Here is a 20,846-nt window from a genome sequence, read left to right on the forward strand (position 1 = left end):
AGAGAATGAAAGACTTGAGTGGCACTAAACAAACTTGTACTGCATGAGGTTGAAAAGTAGTTTTACAATCTGTAAGTCAGTTTTTAAAATTTAAGTTTCAATTCTTTTTGACTCTTGGTTTTTCCTTTTTAAAGTATTAAATTATTTTTAAGTACACTATTAAAAAAGTAAGAACCTGTCAGCACTGATGTCATGGGAACAAATACATGAGAATAAGTAAGGAATGATGTTTTAAAATAGCCAGGTTTTGAAATGCTTTAAAAAAAAAAATAGAGAGTATTATGAAGACAGGTTCTAACATCAACCAACTGTAATAAACCTTTTCCTGCCTCAGTTTGCATAGGCACCAAGAAAAGGATTAAAACATCTAAGGAAAACAAATGATGCAAATATACCAGCAATATTTGGTGACCAATCGTTCACTGTAATTTTCTAGACACTAATCTCAGTAAGTTAATCAAATTTATACATGTTTCAGTTTCATAATTGCATAAATCATCTTATAAGCCCTCTTAATAAATGTATCAAGTCAGAGGATGATCTTTCCCAGAAAATGAAGAAAAAAGATATGATGGACTTTGTAGCCTGGGTGGAGTAGGCTATGCACAAGAAAGTTAAGCTAATTAATTAACCTAGAAAGTTAAATAACCAAGCTCTCCTTTGCCTAGCCCATGGCTAGAAGGTCAGGACTGTGAAATGAGTTTTTTTGACAAAAAGAGGAAAATAATTCTAGAAGACTGTTTCCATTAAGTATGTCCTAGTTTACTTGATAGATGTAGAGGTATATCGTTCAGCTCTACTTTCTTCATTATAGTCTCATGTTTCTGATATTTAGTCAGATTTTAGGTTACTTGACAATGTCTAAGAAGCAAGTTTTTACAGAGAGTAATGATATAAATGGCTTTTTAAAATAGGGATTTAATCTTACTTGTTTAAAACAAAAATTAATCTTACCAACCCAGAAATACATCTGTGGTTAAATGTGTTCAGTGGCACTCTGTGACCTAAGATGATACCGCGGAAAAATTTAAAAAGCTCAATCTTAAATACGTAAGTTAATTTCTGAAAGGAAGTAAACTCCTCTTTCATGGGAGGTATTAAAAGGGAAATTACACCTTGTAAAAAAGTTGGTCAGTTGGTCACTTACCTTTTAATGTGCTAGAGAATTACTTTGAATTGTTTTTATGCAATATTATGTGACAGCCTAAGTTAAAATGTGGGTTGCATAGATCCTGATTGTCACTTGTATCAGATTCAGGTGCAATGTGGCAGTGAGCCTTCTCTGTCTCCTGCAGTCGGCCTCCAGATCCTTCTTCACAGAGGTTGCTGCTCCTCTGGATGTGCTTTCCCCTGGCAAAACAACCCTCTCTCCCACCAGGTTTCCCACTTAGAAAACTTACCAGCGAAACTATTGCTTCTCTTGAAGCCACCTCCCCAGAGTTCCCTGATCTCCTGATCTCTCATAAGGGGCACTTTGATCTTACCTCCTACCCTGAACTTGATTCCGACTTAAACATTTGAAAGCGCCTTTTTTTTTTCTTTCACTGATTCTAGGCCACGGATGTTACGCACCTGTCTTGACTTGATTTCACTCCCACTTCCCAGCACTGAGCACTGTGCGTGCATGTAGCGGATGCTTGGTGAATTCTCTTCGACCCGTGCAAGGTGCATCCTGCAGGGGCCCTAACACCCAGCTCCCATAGCTGCTCTCCCATGCAGTTGCTGTAGACTACTGGACTGCAGATTCCATGAAGTGGAGAATTTGAAGGTTTCCATCTCGCCTTCACCCTTTCTCCTAATGACAAAGGTACAGTCCCAGACAATGGCTAGAGAAGAGAGAAGTGTGCTTGCCTAGTCCCTAACAGAGGTTTTAATCACCTGGACAACCTTAATGTGACTCCACCACCCACCTGCCAGCCATGGAGCAAAGGTGAAAGGAGTGCAGGAGACATGATGGAAACCAGCTGTTAAGGAACCAGCTGGATAAGGAGGGTGGTAAGAATGGAGGAAGGAAGGACTGTATAGAGGGAAAAGAGGGGTGGGAGGGGGGAAGGGAAAAAATAACGGAATGAATCAAACATCATTGCCCTATGTAAATTTATGATTTTTAATTAAAATAAAAGAAAAAAAGGGGAAAAAAAAGGAACCAGCTGGGATGTGCCTCAGCTCTGTAAAACAGAGAGGACTAGGGAAAAGATTAGGAACCAATACAGCCAAGAAGAACTAGCAGTTCAGATCTGTCGGCCATGACTTCTGTGCCTCAGGGCCTCTCCTATAGAAAAAAAAAAATGTGTATATGCACTTTTGTATAATATTTAATATATGCCAGTATATAGAATATGTGTAATTTTGCAAGGAGCTAGCATTTTAGAATACAAGCATCTATTAAATTTTATTTAACTAAGAAACACACACCAAATGGAAGGAAAGTACGATTTGAAAATGATTTACCCCCAGTGAAAATAAGAGAAACGAAAGGACTATTGAGAAAAGCCTTGTTCTTGATTCCCAGAAAGTGAACTATCCAAGAACTTTCCCCATGTGAAATTTCTTCTTTATCTGCCAGCGCCTCTGGAAATAAAAAATACCAAATTACAGCATTTTGCTTGCTTTTGAAAATATTGTGCAACCTGAACATTTTTAGAAGGGCTCTTGACATTTGCAGCAATTCTGTGAGAAGTGAAAACGTGGCCTAGGCCTTCAGACGATGCTCCGAGGCTCCCTTTCCACACACGTGCCTGCTCTGAGCATACCAATGGTAGACGGACGACGGAGAGGGAAAAAGCAAGCAGGATGTAGCGATGCACCCCTGGGATGCCAGCAACTGAGGAGGCTGAGACAGGAGAATTGCAAGTTCAAGGCCAGCCTCAGCAACTTAGCAAGACCCTGTCCCAAAATTTAAAGATAAAAAGGATTTGGGATGTAGCTCAGTGGTCAAGCACCCTGAATTCAGAGAGAGAGAGAGATGTGAAATTGTAGGATGCCTGCAGCAGCCCATATGCCTGAAGAGTGTTTGGACAGACATGCACAGTGGTGAGGAAGGGCTGACAGTGAAGGCCTGCTGGAGTCTGGGGCCAAAGCTGGCATGTCCTATAGGAGCTGGGCTTCTTGGGGGTGGGGAGTGGGGGCCTGATAATCTTTAAAGAAAAAAGAGAAACTACTGCCCACTGTAGCCTGCAGGTATGACTCACAAGAAGTTGTGGTAAGAGAAGAGAAAATCCTGACGCAGCCTTCTGACCAGGAGCCATGCTATGTCATCCAGCAAGTACATTTGATTCCTCCAACCATGACAGCAGGACTGCTCCTGGTGACAACCTTGTTGGCCAGAGAGAAGGGGAGCACAAAGACAGGCCGAGAAGGCCAATGTGTAACAGACCATCCAAGTCAACATGGAGGAGGAATTCACTCCAGCTCTGAAAAGAGCTTTGAAAGAAAGTCGTTTAGAACCTTACGTAAATACATGAAAGAATATCCGTGGAAAGTGATAAGAAATTATAAGATAACTGGCCAAAAATAAAATTTCTTTTAAAGAACCAATTGGAAATTCTAGGAATGACAAAATTTACTAACTGACATTGTTTCGTACATGAAGTAGAGGCATACCATTTGTGTAATCATGCATTTACCTAGGGTAATAGTTTTTGCTTCATTCTGTTTTTTTTTTAACTGACATTTTTTTAAAAATCCAATTTCAGAAGAACTGCAGGGAGGGCAGGGAAGCATCCTCACTGAGCTGTAATGGCTGGGAATCTTCTGGAATGTAAGAAACACTGGAGTCCTCAACGAACTGTGCTTCCAAACACCGGGCGTGATGAATGGAAGTCAGTCCACATCTGAGCACACAGCAGTTCAACTGGAGGGTCGATTCGGTCAAAAGGGAAACATTAGAAGTCACTTGGAAAAGAAAAGCATCCGAGAGGATCAAAGACCCAGGTGTGTGTCTCTGGGCGTGGGCTGGGCAGCCCGAGCTGAGAAATTTGAGGACAGGACAGTGACTGGCAGCGGGCTCACCTCACTTCACCAAGCTCTCAACGCCCAATTCCAGGAAGGCCATTTCCTGATTTTTGGCACCACTGCCGATAGGTGAGCACTCATCAGAGATGAGTTGCAGTGCGGGCTGCCAAGGACACAACTGGCCGGGAAGCGGGTGCCTTCACCAGGTGCTGGGGTCAGCTCGGTGGCCAGTGACCGGTGATAGGCAGGATGTTATGGGGAGTTTTCTCAGCGACTTTTATTATGGAAATGTGCAGTGCCATCGTGGGAAGGCCTGCCACCATGAGAGCCCCCTCCCGGCCCACTCCTCCCCTGGCTTCACCAGTTACCACCAGCCTGCTCCACGTAGTCGCTCTCCTCTTCCCTGCCTGGATTATTTTAAAGCAAGAATCATTCTTCACATAACTTCATCTGTAAGTGTTGAGATGTATCTTCAGAAGGTAAGGACTCTAAAACCGTGGTTTTTCCTAGTATCATTTTCTCACCCTGAAGATAAGCAATAATTTCTTAAAATCATCAAATATCAAGTCAGTGTTCATATTTCCAAAATTTGTCTTGTTTTGTTTTGCACTTCTGGGGATGGATCCCAGGGCCTTGCACATGACAATCAAGCGCTCTACCCCTCAGCTACTTCCCAGCCCTCCAAAGACTGTAAACCTACGCGTATATCCCCTGAACCCAACCCTCAGATGGAGAACCAGTCTCAGGCGTCTGGATATTTCAGGAGTCCCTAAGTGAGTCCAGGGTTCAGTCCAATTTGAGAATATCTGGCTGAGACAGACTTTCCCATCCCGTTTGACTGCGAGACTGTATTACGTTTCCAACACCACACACCTCCTTCCTCTTAGGTGAGATGCTTTCCTCTCTGTCACTGCACCCACAGGGAAATCAACTCCACACTGGTGCTTGAGGAAAGGAGCACTGGCTTAAGAGGCAGCTCCCAGGTTTGAGGTCCATCTCCGGCACTATTTGTAGGACAATGAGTAGGTCCTTATAGCTCTCTGAGACTCAGTTTCCTAGTGAGACAATGAACAACGATGGCATTGTACCTTGACTGCCCTCCTTTCTGAGCTGCTGCAAGGATCAAATTAAGGGAAGGAACATGAATATGCTGAGTGTTCATTGACAAAGAAATGTTCCCTCCCAGTGTGTGCAATGGGGCCACTAGGCGGCCCTGAGTTTTCTTGGTGGACTCCAACATGAGGGAAGCAGCACAGAGACATTCACACATGTGCATGGGGGAGAAATCATTAATTTTTAACTTTTATGCATATTTTATGTTCAATTATTAGCAGGCACTATGTTAGAACTTGCATTTGTTCAGAATATTGCAGCAAAGCTCTGAAGTCTTTGGAGGGCTTTAAGTCATAGAATGCCGTAATAAATACCTTGCTGTGGGTTTTTATGATTATTTTGGAAGGGAGGGGCCCCTTCCAATGTAATTGTTTTCATCGCAATAAGTTGCCCATAGTGAATTTGGCACATTAGATATTGTTAAATTTTTAACTGTATATTCAATGTAGGAGGAAACATGCGCCCACCTATCCTATCCCCAAAACCAACCCCCACTCTCCCGGCTGCATCCTAGTTGTTTCCATCACAAAGGTTCCTGTCAAGCTGCTTCCTGCTCCAAACCCAACCCCCTCTGGACGTCACACACCTGCTGACTCCTCTCTGCATGCCTGGGTTGGGGGCTTGTCTCCTTGACCCTTCCCATTGTGCGTGCCCTCCTGGTCACAGCAACTCTATCAGGAGATGCTCTGATTGTGTCCTCTCCTGCACTCTCTCCCTGTACAAACCCTTCCAACCTTCCCCAACACTACTGTCTTTCAGTGTGTTCACCCCAATGAAACCCCAGCATCAAAGCCAACTCCGCCAGGTAGTTTTTAGCTCAATTTCCTGTGATTCCACACGTGAACTCTGAGCCCTGTAGCGCTCCCCCTCTGCAGGGGCACCACTTCCCTCCTCCTCAGCTTTGCTCATCCTGTCCCTGTATCCAAAGCCCCCCCTCTCACATCCACTGGGTAAAATGCTGACCATCTCTGCTGGACGTCAGCATTGCTTACTGGCTTAGACCTTCCTCTGCTAAACCCAAGAAATCTCACCTTCCACCCTGTGAGGTGGGCATGGCCACGTGACTTGTGACCAGTGAGCTGGTGCAGAATCAGCATGTCACTTCTGATGTAAATGGCATCAGCCTGTCTCCCTTGCTGCAGTGGCCATGAGAAAGGACATGGTCGTGTGGAGGTGCCAGGACACTTGGCAGCCAGGGAGGGCTGAGCCAGAGCCCACAGACAGCTACCCCAGAATCACTGAGTTGAAGAGGGGGGTCTTGCATTGTCCAGGTTACAAGAGATAACTTCTGTCATGGTGAGTCCCTGAAATGTGGGTATTGCTTATTACAGCAGCATAACTTGACCCATCTGAACTCAAGGGCCATTGCCCTAAGGCCCAGCTCAGGTCCTCTGCCAGCCCCCAGTTCCCTGCTAACCACTGCTTAGAAGGGCACCCCTTCTCACAGACCATCCCCTGTGGTGGCTGTGCCCCTGCATGGTGGGGCCAACAGGGGTTGAAAGGCACCCAGACACTGGCTGTTCAACGGCCAGCTGCCCTCCTGGAACTCAGTTTTAACTGAATGATTGGCAAGTTGTGAAAGAAAAGCCAACTGCGTCCTGCAGCCACGTGTCTGCTGTGCTCACTGTCCCTATGGCCATCAAAGCTGGTGGTTTTCTTCTTCTTGGTATAAAAAACCCTTCAAACTTGACTTCAGACAATAAAGCTTTACTTTTGTGTGATTTGTAGGACAATTTCAAGACTACGCAAACAAGTATCCTGCCTAATATTTCCACCAAAGTATAATCTCCCAGAGTAAGGCACAGATACATGTTCCTTCATGAGACAGTTCACGTAGCAAAACTGAGCTATAGAGATCAATACTCCTGTCTTTCTAAAGTGAATTTATAAACAGAATGTTCACAAATCAAATTTAAAAACAATGAATTAAAAGTTGAAATCATAAAATCATCAAATTAAAATTCAAGTTGTTGTTATATGTGTATAGTACCTGAGTATCCATTGTTAAATGTATGGAAATTTTTGGTTCCCAGACTTTTAATTTGCTTGTTTAATAGAGATTTACTTACATATCAAGGATGAAATGAGTACATGCCCGTTCATTGTAGATCAATTTACATTTTTTGGCTAGAAGAAGCCAATTTGTTGTCTAGGGTACCAAATTAGAGTAAAGTCATATTTAGGCACATAGTTAATTGTGCTTGGTCACGTGGGGATTGTGGCTCTTTCAGGAGCTGGGGGTAAGCTACAGTGTGATCAGAAATTCATTAGCAGTGGTATTAGATACCAGGTAGGTTTAATAATTTGAGATAGTAATTTCTGTGAGCAACTTAATATATCATTAGCATCTTTTAAAACATTCATCCCAGCAGCCTGGTGTGACAGAATTCCATATGGTGCTGGACTTGCCCTTGGATTGGGATTGCAGAAGGCAACCCTTCAGCTCATTATTAAGATGTCTTTTTTCAGAGAAAAGACAACTGCTAACTTCTCATACAATCACCAAATAAAGAAGACAAGATTGCAGCTTAATTTCAACATCTAAATACACTAACTTAAAAAATGGAATTTCAGAAAGGGCGGTCCCCAAGAGTGCACTACAAATACCCAGCAGGGGTGTGCTCAGCTAGGAGTGAGGGAATCCCTTAGCTGAAGACCACTTGTTCCAATGTAGTGAAGCCTGTGGAGATGCTTGTTCAAAGACCAACATCAAAATGCAAATGTCTGCAGTTTGATAACCTGGTTTACTCATTGGGAGGCAGTCTTAAGGAATGACAAAGCTGGTGACTCCATCTTTAAAAGGTACCTTCTCAATACTTTTTGTTTTGTTCAGTTTTCTACTCCACAGATCTACCGTCCCCCAAGCACCTCCTCTTCCCGAGGTCACTTAGATTAAACGTGAGCAAATGCTAACGTTCTAAGCCAAGCAGACTACGACCCCTGGGCCAAGCCCTCCTGCCTCTTGTTTCCATGGGCTTCGTGAACTAAGAACGTTTTGTACAGTTTCCAAGGTTTGAAATAAATCAAAATGAGAGGTGATGCATGACAAAACATTAATTTTAAACCCTAGATATAAAATAATAACTAATAAACAAATATGAAGATACAGAAATCAAAGAGCAGAAAAATGTCTACTATTGGATTTGATCTCACTATCTGCTTGCTTTGTTAAAGCCAAAGAGGAGCCAGGCATGGTGGTGCACAACTTAATCCCAGCAAGGATGAGACAGGGGAATCGTGAAGTTGGAGGTCAGTCTGCAGATCAGGGGGACCCTGTCTCAAAATAAAAAAATAAAAAGGGCTGGAGGTGTAGCTCACTGTTTCTGTCAGTCCCCAGGACCAAAAACAAACAAACAAACAAAAACCACACCAAATACATCAAAAAGGACATTAAATTCCATGGAGACAGTGAAAATTGACGCTGAGAGAGTGTTTGGTCCAAGTGACATGCTCAGTGGTTTCTGCTGGCACACCAGGTGTCCAATATTTGCAGGTATTCATAACTCACTCAGAAAGTTCCAGCAACTGCTAATACATGAAGTTCCCTTGAAGTCATTTGGAGATTTCATACACAGGTCAGTGGAGTGGAAGGACTAATCCCTAACAAGGATTGCCTGAAGAAAGAAGAATAAAAAGACACCTGATCTTAGTTCTTAATTTGCAATTATATTTTCTTAGCTGGAAATAGACAAAAATTATGAATTCATTTCTATATGTTTTGGAAAAGCACAATGATTAATTAATGAGTATACTCCACTGATCCAGGCAGAGGCCTGGAGGTCAGCAGGAAGGGCGCCACACACAGTGCCTTGTAAACAAACACCTGGGCCATGCTCACCTGTTCACTGGCCTTCAGGTGAGAAAGATGGAAAGGGCATTGGGAGTCTTGCGGGTGACTTCACATGGTGGCTCTCCCGGCTCCACGAGCCAGAGGCGGTCATCCTGGGCCACCCCCAGCATCCCAAGGAGTCCCCCTTACACATCTCCTGTTTCCTGTGTCCTTGGCTAGACGGCTTCCTTCCCTAGAAGTGCAGTTGGTGATGTGCTTCTCAGAGCCCAGGCGCACTTTTTGCATCCCTCATTTTTCTCTTAGTAACTAAGTTATTAAAGTAATTAATGCACATTCTTGACTTTTATATTGAACACACAGAAAGAGCACACCCCATAATTGAGCTGCTCGTTTACACCTGTGTGAACCCGCCCAGATTGTCAAAACAGCCACAGCAGGACACGCCCATGCCAGAAGCCCTGCCAGTCCTCGCCCCTGTCTGTCCCCGCCACGCCCTGGCACAGCTGAGCATGGTCCTGACTTCTGACACCACAGAGTAATCTGTCTAGCTTTCGAAGTTTATGAAACTGAATCACGTGATCTATATTTGTGTGCGTGTTTGGCTTCGGCTCACGTTAGGTGCGTCAGGTGGTTCATCAGTTCCACGTGGCTGGGCTGCGCTCCTGGGGCAACTCTGCCCTGTGCCCACTGTCGTGAGTGAGGGACTGCTCCCAGCAGTCTGTTGTCCGAAAGCGTGCTGCCTGTGTGTTGCCGTGCACTGCGTGAGCACACACTCAGGTGTGGAATTGTGAGGAAGGTGTACTCATGCACACACACAGCAAATAGTGCCAGGTTCCCCAGGGCTTGAACTGGCTGACACCTCCACCACTCTGCTCCAGGGCCTCCACCCGTCTGCCCTCAGGAGTCCTGGCAGGCACGTGTTCTAGATGTGTAGTTCTAGGGTCTGGTTTATATTTTCCCGTGTTGCTATCTAATTTTTCCAGGAAGAATCTATTGAAGAAAAAGTCCCCGCAGCTCAGCGCACAGCCACATCTGCCCGACTTGAGCGGCCTGGGTGCAGCCCCTCGGCTAACTTTCCTTTCTCTCACTTCTTTCACTACTCAAGCCTTGTACTAAGCCCTGCTGTCTGGCAGTCTTTTGAGCTGCCTTAACTCTTTGTGGCCTTCATTCTTCCATATAAATTTTAGAATTAGCTTGTCAGCACAGAAAATCCTGCTGGGATTTTTGTTTGGGTCCATTGCATTCATAGATCAATTTGTAGAGAACTGATGTATTTAGAAAACCATTTCTAATCCATGAACATAGTATATTCCTCCAATTTAATTACATTATCTTGAAAGTTTTCTCAGTGGCGTTGCAGTCCTTGTTTCAGTGAGCTTTTGTGTTGCTCTGTCCAAAATATCTGACAAGAACAACTTAGAGGAGGGAAAGTTTATTAGACTCAGGGTTTCAGAGTCTCAGTCCATACAGAACTGACTCCATTGCTCTGGACCTCAGATGAGGCAGCTCATCATGGGAGAAGAGCCCAGAGAGGAAAGTTGCTGGCTCATGACTTTCAGGGAGCAGAAAGAATGGAGAAATGTAAAAGGGGCTACAGGGAAGATGTACCCCTCCAGGGCACACACCCAGTGACCCACCTCCTCCAACCATGCCCCATCTGCCTGCAGTGACCACCCAGTTAGTCCATTCAGACTAAGAGGGACTGATCAGATTACCACTCTTACAATCCAATCATTCCCCCTCTGAATATCCCTACTTTAGCAGGAGCTTTGGGGAAATACCTCACATCCAAAACATAACAGAAATGTTGTATAGTTATGTCTGTACAGTCCTTAAGTCCTTAGGCGTCTTTTTTTAAAAAAAAAGATTTAGTTTTAGATATTTGTTATTTTGCACTCTTTCAAATGTCTGTTTAAATATTTCATTTTCCAACTGTTGCTAATGCATAGAAATATGATTAAGACATTCACCCTATGTCTGGCAACTTTACTAAGCTCACTTCTTAATTCTAATATTTTTTATCTACATATACGATCCTGTTATCTACAAATAATAGTAACTTCATTACCTCTTTGCCAAGCCTTGTACTGTATTGGGCTGATTAGGACGGCCAATTTAGTGCAGAGTGAATGTGGTAGTATATAAAATATTCTTGTTTACCTCCTACTCTCAATTCACTATTAAATGTTTTAAATATTCTTAAATTCTTGAAATTCTAGCTTGCTGTATTTAATTTACTCACGTGCATTTAAATCATTTTAAATTCTTTCTCTATCAATTGTATGATTATATCACTTTCCTCTTTTTATAATGTTAATATGCTAGGACTTAGGATGAGCCCCAAACTTTACCATGTGTCATCTTTTTTATACAGTGCTACTATTGATTTGCTAGTATTTGTGACATTTGCTTCATATTCACAAAGATTGGCCTACTGTTTTTCTTGTTAGGTCTGATGTCAAAGTTATGCTGGTCTCATAACGTTTGTCTGAGTGTCCCCCTTTTCCTATCCTTAGCTTCCCCATGCCCGCTTAAGCATTTGTAGAATGTGTGTGTCTGGAGTCTTGTGTGACGGGGGTGGCCAGATCAGAGAGGGAGAGTGTTAAGTGCAGATACAACTCCTTCAACAGTTCTCGAGCTGTTCAGATCTTCTATTCCTTCCTGTGTCCAGACTGGCAAGTTTCCTTTTCTAAGATGGTGTCCAATTCCTCTGCATCTTCAAGTCTGTTGGCCTGAAGCCATTCCTAGTGCCATCTTGAAACCCTTCTAATGTTTCAGGAATATGTGTTGATGCCTCCCTCTTTTTATTCCCGATATTGGCTGTTGATGTCTTGGAATTTACTGATTTCATTGGTCTTTCCGAAGAGCCAAGTCTTAGCTTTATTAGTTAGCTTTATTAGTCTTCTTAAGGGGCCATGAGCTGTGGAAAGTGTGAATAATGGAACAAGAATCCAAAGATGCTCAAAATTAGAGTGGAAGATAGGCATTATCAATATTATTTCAGGAAGTTCATCGGGTTTTTTTAGACAATGGCTTTGTTGAGACATAATTCATATGCCATAAAATCCACCTTTAAAAGTGTACAGTTAGGTGATTTTTTTAGTATGTTCAAATTTCGAAGCCACCACCAATTCAATGCCAGAACACTGTTTAATTTCAGACATTTTCTTCATCCCAGAAAGAATCCTTGCACCCATTAGCAGTCACTGTTCATCTCCCATGCCCCTAAGCCTAGGCGGCCACAGTTGACTTTCTATTCCTACTTGTATGCCGGTTCTGGAAGAGTCTTATAAAAGGAATCATAAAATAGATGGTCTTTTGTGACTCACTTCTTTAACTTAGCCTAATCTTTTCAAGGCTCATCCGTGTCAAAGAATAGCCCAGTATTACAATGAAGATAAAATGAGCACACAAATGCTGTACTATGATCAAGACGTGACTATTCTATCCTACAGGATGCACAGTATGAGACAGTTATCCTGCTCGATGTCCCCACCCAGCTTAATAAGGTGCTAATGTTTGTAATGAATTTTGTATGCAAATAGTCTCATCTTAGTTCCTCTTGCTGAACAGTGCTAGTTGTATAAGAAATATTTCTAAAATGCATGTTTAGCCAGTGGAAGATTGTTTCTAAATTTTTAAGCACAAGTTTTCAAATAAGGTAAAGTATTTGTTGATGATGCAATTATTAAACTGAACGATTTGGGTTAAAATGGAGTACAACATATCCTGCTTTTTTATATGGATTAATATGTAAATCTTCCTAGCTAATCTAAGAAGCTTTAATTTGGAAATATTTAAGACTGAGGTTTTGAAAGGTATCAAGATTCAAGCTCAGCCTGGGAGAAAATGTTTTTGATGCCTGATCAGGGGAGGCATTGCCCTGATTCTCAGTGTCTTCCTGGGGCGGGCGCAGGTTAAAGCTGAGCAACTGACCCCTACTACGCACATGCTCTGTGTTGACCGTGCCCCCAGGGCTACAGAACAGACACACTGTGTGAGCCAGACCTCACTGGGCACAGCCAATGCCTGACACTCAGTCTGAGTGGTTTCCCATGTGGCCGTCCCCTCTCCAGGTGGTTAGACTTAGGTAGCAATATTGTTTCTTTCTTCTCCCTCTTCCTTTTTTAGACATTTAATTTTAGAAATTTTGCTCTTTAAAAAAGAAATAGCACATTTGGTGTATTTTAGAAGTAAATAGGTAATCAACATTGACAATAAAACCACACATTTAAATTGTGGAAAATCTTTTTCCACATCTAGAAATAAGCTATAATCTTTAGGTTTAAATGTATTTTTTTTTTTCCAAAGAAAAGTGTTTCCTGACAAGAAATCCCTGCAGAAATACATACAAACCAAAAACTTAAAATGTTTGCTCAGAAACCCAATTTACTTTTAAATTGGATTATCAAATTATCAAAGTTTATAGACCTATTATTGGTTTTACAAGAAAATAAAAATCTCACACTGTGCCCAAACTCAGTGCCCCACATTAAACATGGGAGTAACCTGGTCGGAGCAGGTCCTTTGGAAGAGACTCACAGGTCACACTGCAAGCCCAGAGCTGATTCCCTGCTGACTGGCTGTCTGGTCTTTTCTTCTGCATTTGAGCAGAGGAGGATGAGGGAGTACTCTTTGTCTACTGCAGGGTCGACATCTGCAGCAGCACTGTGCCACCTGTGAGCTGTCCTGTGAGCTGTGAGCTGTCCTGTGAGCTGTGAGCTGACCTGTGAACTGTGAGCTGCACCTGTGAGCTGGGAGCTGTCCTGTGAGCTGTGAGCTGTCCTGTGAACTGTGAGCTATCCTGTGAGCCGTGAGCTGTGAGCTGAGACCACTAGATATTTTGACATGGTAAAGACCAGCATTGCTCAGTAGAAATGTAAGTCACATAAGTGATTTAAACTTTTCTTTAGCCACCTTATAAAGGTAAAAAGAGAATGTGAAATCAATGTTAATAATGTATCATGCGTAACCTCGAATACCTAAAGTATTGTAGTTCCAACATATGTTTAATGTGAAAGGCATGAACGAATTACTGTACACCCTCCTTCTCCAGTGAAGCCTTCGAGCTGGCGCACATCCTGCTCTTCCGGCACGTCTCCATCTAGACTGACACACTGAGCTCTTCACCAGTTCCTTCCCGCCATTGGCAGCCATGTTTTGTGTCCCTGTAACTTTCTCAGAGTAAAGAAAGAGCCCATCCAGTCGGGGTGACTTGGCGCTGTTCGCAGAGGCCTCTCGTACCTAAGAACCCGCTGGTGGATGGTTATCACAGCCATGCTGCCGTCATCTGGTAAACGAAGAGCTGCCTCTGGAGTCGGTGGACGCTCTTCAGTGATCTCTGGAGACATCCGGGACAGCTCACCCACTCCTGCAGCTTTAATTGCATAATGGAGTCCCACTCCTTCTCGGGCAGCAGCAGGCCAGCCCACTGCCACAGTCTGCATTTTGCTTTCCCTAACGACCAGGAAGCCTGCATCGTCTTGATGAAGCTCACACACTTCGTGAGTGTGGCTGTTCTGGATTTGTGACCTCGAGGTGCCACACACAAGCCCTTGCCCACAGTGGCTGACTGCACTGTGATTTGTCAGACCCTGGGGCTCCTGCCAGAAACCTAAAGCCCTGCGCCTGGCGGAACATAGCTCCTGGCTGGCAAGCCTCTCTGGCCTGCTGGTTTCCTTGGTAACAGCATCCTAGGCCTTGGGAGAGGGCAGCAGGAAAGCTATTCAGGGAATTGGGAATCAGAAGCGTGGACCCATGCTGAGGAGCGTCTCTGGGATGTGGACCACGGACCCCACCTGAACAGGAGGGTCTGGAGCAGAACAAGCACAAAGCCTGAGGCCTGGACTCGGTGCTGGAGCATCGATTGCCTTTTCACCTCTGGGCAGCCTTTTGAGGCTTCTAGAGGGCAGGTTGGGTGGAACTGCCATGCAGGAAGCTGGCGGCGGGGATGCCTTATCCACCCCTGCCCCTCCCTCGCCTCCTCCTCTCCCTCTTTCCCTCCTCCCCTAAGCCAAGATGGTAGCAACTATTTAACACTTGGTTCTCTTAACTAACAAGGTTGTGATTTTTTTTTTTTTAATCCCTCAAGAATGTTTTCCTGAACTGAAGCTAATGGTCGAGTAGAAGCCCTCCCTGGGCTGCGAGCTGCCCTTCCTACACAGCAGCCCCAGCTTGCTCAGTGATGCCCTGGGTGGGGCGTATAGGAGTGGAGGGGACCCACTATTCCCTTCCCAGCTGGAAGGCAGTGGTGGGAAGGGATGTCCACTTCCCCAGGTTTTTGTGGGTGACCTACCTTGTGTATCTAAATTCTGCACTAGAAAGATGCACGCTGATCAAAATAAAACACACCCTGTAGTTGGCCTGGGAGAATCAGCTCTCAGTCATCACTGCAGAGGCCCAGGTGGAAAGCTGGACCCTGAGGCCTGACTTCAGCAGGTGCTGGTGGGACTCAGGTGCAGGGAGTCCTGGCTGAGCTGCTGGTTGCCTGGCTCAGGCTACTAGGAAGCAACGTGCGGAGGATGCTCTCTAGCCCCTCTGTCCCATCCTTCTCTCCTTTCCTCCTCCCGCTTCCTCCCTCTCTTCCCTTCAAACCTCCTGTGCAGAAACGAAAGCTTGCCTACGCCCACCACAAAGCTCCCCCACAGGTGGGCTCGCCTTGTCCAAGTGGTGGCCTGTGTTCCTCAAGACCACAGCTGTCTCTGTCCTGTCATCCACCTGTGAACATCGTCAGCCACCTCTTACTTTCCTCTCACCTATTAGCTCCTATCTATATCCACCAAGTACTGTTTGTGCCTACTTTCTTTCATCTACTATCTATATCTACCATCTATGTGTGTATTATTTATCTATGAATAGTTTATTATCTATCTATCTATGCCATCTATCCATTGCCTATCTGCCATCTATCGATTGTCTACCTTCTATCAATTGTGTATCTTCTATCAATCATCTCTCTGACATTAATTCTGGCTATTCTTAAACTCGTGTCTGATAAGGAGTGGTTGTTCTACTCTTCAGCCCTATGATTCTGTGGGTCTATGCAATGCCCATTCACAACTGAAGGAGCCCACAAGTGAACACTGCTGGCCAAGTGCTGTAGGAAATGCCAAGGGCAGGAGGAAGCCACCTGCAGGCCCTTATTCACTGGGCTGAATGTCCCTGCCTCCCCTGGGCAGGCCCCTCCCCGTGAGGCAGGCGGAGGGCCAGTCCCATGCACCGGAACGCCTTCCAGGTTGCCCCGTGGGGCCTCCGCACCTGCAGGACAGGTTTTCTAGAGAGCCAAATGCTCCAACACCCACAGAGGCCATGGCAACAGAGGGCTCAGCTGACCACTTCTCCGCAATGCTCGGGAAGAAACGCGCCCTGGGTGCTGAGCGGAAGGGGCACGTGGAGGGTTTCGGGCACAGGGCTCCTGTGTAGCACTGGCTGCATTGACAGAGGACTACTGCGCAGCCATCGCAGGCCCACTGTGTGCATGTGACGGGGACCCAATGGCAGAGGAATCAAGTCTGTGGTTCCCGCCCTCCTGGAACCTCCCCTGAGTGAGGAAAATGGGAATTAAAATAATAATTAAGTACACAGTTTTACTTTATAATTTATGCAGTGTAATATTCATGTGTGCAATGGAGCAAGTAGAAAGGGCGTGGTGACCTAGTGGGACAGGAGCGTCCTCCCAGCATGATCTAGAATGGATCTCACATGGCTGCATCCACTTGGGAGTTGCCAGGAAACAGACGGCTTTCCAGTGAAGTGCACGAGTTAACCTGGAGGAGAGGCCAAGATGCTACAGGGCTCAGAACAGCACCCTGCAGGGCAGATGGGAGAAACCTGAAGGGTCGGGGTGAGGAAAACGGCCTGCAGCGAGACCCTGGACTCTGGACAGAAGTCTGGCAGCTCTGCTGCCTGCTACACTGAACGCAAGGGGCACCGTGAACATATTCTCATCACGTGACTCAGTTGAGGGAACACAGCACAGACCCAATGCAGTTACACCCTGCTTGCTTGCCTCTGAGGCCTGCTTTGTGGCCTGTTCTACGATTGTGGTTTGGTGATTCTGTGGTCAGTGCATTGCTTATGTGTCTAGGTATCGACTCTTGGCACTGATGTCCAGAGAACCGCAACCCTGGACTTGGGGTGCAAGGAAATTGCAAGTTGCCTAACATTTCCAGAAAGAAACAAGCATGACCAAGCTAAATCAGCCGCAGACCACCACAGAAATACAATGTGCGCACCATGTCTAAACCAAGACGGTCCTAAAGACCATGCTGAGTCTTTAAGCTGCATGTCTCAGTCCACTTTGTGCTGCTGTAACAGTACCGCCCATCACATACGTTATAAAGAAAAGAAATTTATTCCTTGCAGTACTGTAGGCTAAGGTTAAGGCGCCGGCACCTGGCAAGGGCTTCACACTGTCAAAAGGTGGAGGAGAACATCACAGGCGGAGAGTGGCAGTGAGCCTGCAGGTCTCCTCCTCCTCTTATAATGCCACTAACGCCATCTCAGGGCCCACCCTCAGGGCTCATCAATCCGTCACCTCCCAAAGGCCCCACTGCCAAACAGGATCCACATGCAAGTTTGGGGATCAAGTTTCCAACACTTGAATTTGGGGGTACACATTTAACTATAGCAACAAGTGAGGGACACTTTTTAAAAGATGTATGGATTATCTTTCTTGGAACACAGGCCTTAAAATAGTCCAGCTGAGCAAGGAAATGCCCACATTATCATCACATGGAACCCTGGTCCACACAGGTTCCTATGACTGTCAAGGTGACATTTGATCCCTGGTGGACGCAGTGTCCTCTCACACTCACAGCCCAACCTCACAGTCTCCTAGGGTGAGCACTGCCACATCAGGCTTCTGAGATACCTGCTCTGTTTCCCAAGGCCATGGCAAAAGTCTCTGCGACCTGGTTGCTAAGACACCTTCTTTAGCTTAAAGCATCGTGCTGATGGTTTCCAAAGGGAAACAGGGAACAGTCATTCTTGGCCCTCCACAGCCCCTCGCATGCCTGACAGGTGTGAGGAATAGGAGGGAGGAAGGGAGCAGGGCTGGACTTCCACACCTGCACTCTTCCCATAAGCTGGTCCTGAGCCCAGGACCTGTGCTTGGCTCTGGGACCAGAGGGTGAACGAGAATGTGGCCGGTCCTCAGGACTCACAGTGAGCATCACCCTGCACAGTCCCAGCCCACTGTGTTCAGGGACAGATGCTCTTCATATTTGCCAGGCGGGGACCGAGATTGGACTTTGATTCCTTCTTGCAACACTTATTGTCAAAGGAGTCAAGGAGCACAGGTCATACCTTGGCTGGACTTGAGCTCCAGCCACGCCTGGAGGAGATGGGTGGCCCAGAGTCTGCAGCAGGTATGCAGTGTCTAGGGGTGGCCAGTCTGCTCAGAGCAGCATGTGATGGGGGTGGCTACCAGCAGCCCAGCCTCACCTGGAGCCTCCTAAGTAGCGCTGCCCAGAGGGCAGCGGAGGGTGCGGCCCTCGTTTCCGCTGGGCTGCCATCTTGGCAGCATAGCAGGCTATCCCTGTGCTTTGCCCGCCACCACTGTGTGCAGTGCAGACCCCAAGAGCAGCCTCTTCCTGCCTGCCCACCTGGCTGCACAGACTCGCACACAGAGGACAGGGAGCCTGGCCAGCAGTGCCAGCACAAGAATTCCCTGCATCCTCAACCCGAGCCTTCTTTCTCGTTGATTTGGTTCAATTTCTTTTTGTGGAAATATAATATGCATACAGAAAGATGTCCTGAACTATCAGCTCGTGGATTTTTACCAGCTGCACTCCTCTCAGCGTGGGAGCCCACAATGAACCACGACAGCAGCATGCGCAGCCTCACGTCCAGGCCCCCAGCTCTGAAAGCGGGTCTCTCGAGTCTCACGCTGAGGGCAGAGGCAGGTGTGACTTATTTTTGAACTTTGCAGCTGTGTTTTTTTTGCGTTACCTTTTAATTTTTTTCCCCTGTACTTTATCATGAAACGCGCTGAAGATGATAGTTGGCACCTGGTGAGAAGTGGAGATGAAGATGTGTATGCTGTTGGGGCAGTCCTTGTCGCTTCTGGAAGAACCAGGAGAACCGGTGCCCCTCCCATCCTGGGACACGTGGTCCCTGAGGCGGGGGTCGGGTTAAAGTGACTGCAGGAGACAGCTCTGGGAGTCGAGGGAGGGAGAGAGTGCAGCCTCACTAACTGAAGCAGAACCAAGTTGGCATCTATCAAGACAGCTTTTCAAGGGAAATTAAAGGCCAAGCACAGTCCCAGCCTGCTTAGCCCATCTTGTCCCACCATCCAGATGAAGGCCACCCATAAAAACTCAGATATAGTATTTGATATATAATTACTCATAATTATGTAAGTATATTATAATTTAATGTTTATAATAATATCAATTAATATTAACATAATAACACATAAGCTCTAGACTATGAACTCCGACCTATGTTAATGCACCTGTGTCAATTTTGTTGCACAGTCTCAGAACTGAAAACTTGGCACTTACTGAGTCGACTCTGGGGTAGTGCCTGCCCGTGGGTACCCCTGGCTCTGCTGTGTTGATCAGGGGACAATGATCGTCTGTGAGTCCCTGAGGATAGGCCATGTCCTTCTTGTCCCTCCTGGGTTCCAGCAGCTGGGCACAGAGCCCCCTGGGCTCTCTGGGGTGGCACAAGTTGGAAGGCAGGAGGTGTCAACCTCCCACCCCTTCCTCCCTTCTCCTCACATGCTTGGGCTGTGTGGGTGGCCAGCTGATGGCCAGCTGTGGGTGCCATCAGTTCCTCCCTGCATGAAGGTTCTCTCCCCACTCCCCTGCTCAGCCCTCAGGAAGGGTGCCAGTAAAAGCAAAAAAGAGAGGGCACCCGGGTAAACCTGAATGCCAATCAATCATGAGTCACATACTGAGATGCCGTGCAGTGTAATCTAATCCAGCACGGGTGGAGAAATTCCTGTGGTTTGTCTGAACCCCGACTTGGCTGCTGCATGTGTAAGTGTCCTGTGCACATGGCTCTTGTGTTTCTGAACTTTTGCTGTTCTGGGGTTGGACCCAGGGCTGCTCTTCCACTGAGCTGCGTCCCAGCCCTTTTTACTTTCTGTTTTGATGCAGGGACCTCACTAAGTTTCCCATGCTGGCCTTGAATTTGCCATCCTCCTGCCTCTGCCTCCTGAATGGCTGGGAGCACAGGTGTGTGCTGAGGGCACATTTGGGAGAAAGTCAGATCTTCATTATTTGACTCCACTTTTTCTTCAAGACGGGGTCAAGGAAACCTTTGTTCCCTCATGTAGAATACGTAACCAACTGCAATGGTGACAGGCTAGGAGGTGGCCAGGAGAGATGGAGACCCTTGAAGAGCAATTAAGAGTTCAGGAGAAGGGTCCTTTGTTCTCTCAGGTGGCCTGGCAGATGAACTGGCCTTCGATGGACCCTGAGCAGGGCAGAGGTCCTGGGCCTTTAGTAAGAGGAGGGTGGATGAAGGGAGCTGGGGCTGGTGGGGGAGGGTGGGGCAGGCGGGAGAAGTGGGGGAGGGGGAGGGAGAGCTGGTGGGGGAGGACAGGTGGAAGGCCATGTACTGGGGAGTCAATGTCTCTCCTGAGCCTGGAGCAGGGGGGCCTGGGGCTCGCTTCAGCAATGGCACGTGCTAGGAGTCACTGGTGCACCGGTGCCCAGGCCCCGTGACAAAGCACTGCACCTGGAAGGTTTTAGCAACAGGGATCTCTCTCTCACAGTCATGGAGGCTGGACGTCCAAGGCCAGGCGCCAGTGCAGTGGGGTCACTCTGGGGCCTCTTCCTGGCCCGTGGCCAGTGCCCCTCCACACCCTCACAGGACCTCTTCTCTGTCGGGTGGGGACCAGGGAGCTCCTCTGCCTCTTCTAAGGCAGCAGGCCTGAGGGCGCGGCCCCACACTCCTGATATCACAGCCTCCAGCACCTTCTTAGAGGCCCTATCCCAGTCCCCCTGGGGTTAGCGCTTCCACATAAGACTTCTTTGGC

Source organism: Sciurus vulgaris, assembly GCF_902686455.1.
Source record: "Sciurus vulgaris genome assembly, chromosome: 7".
In the NCBI taxonomy this organism is placed as follows: Eukaryota; Metazoa; Chordata; class Mammalia; order Rodentia; family Sciuridae; genus Sciurus; species Sciurus vulgaris.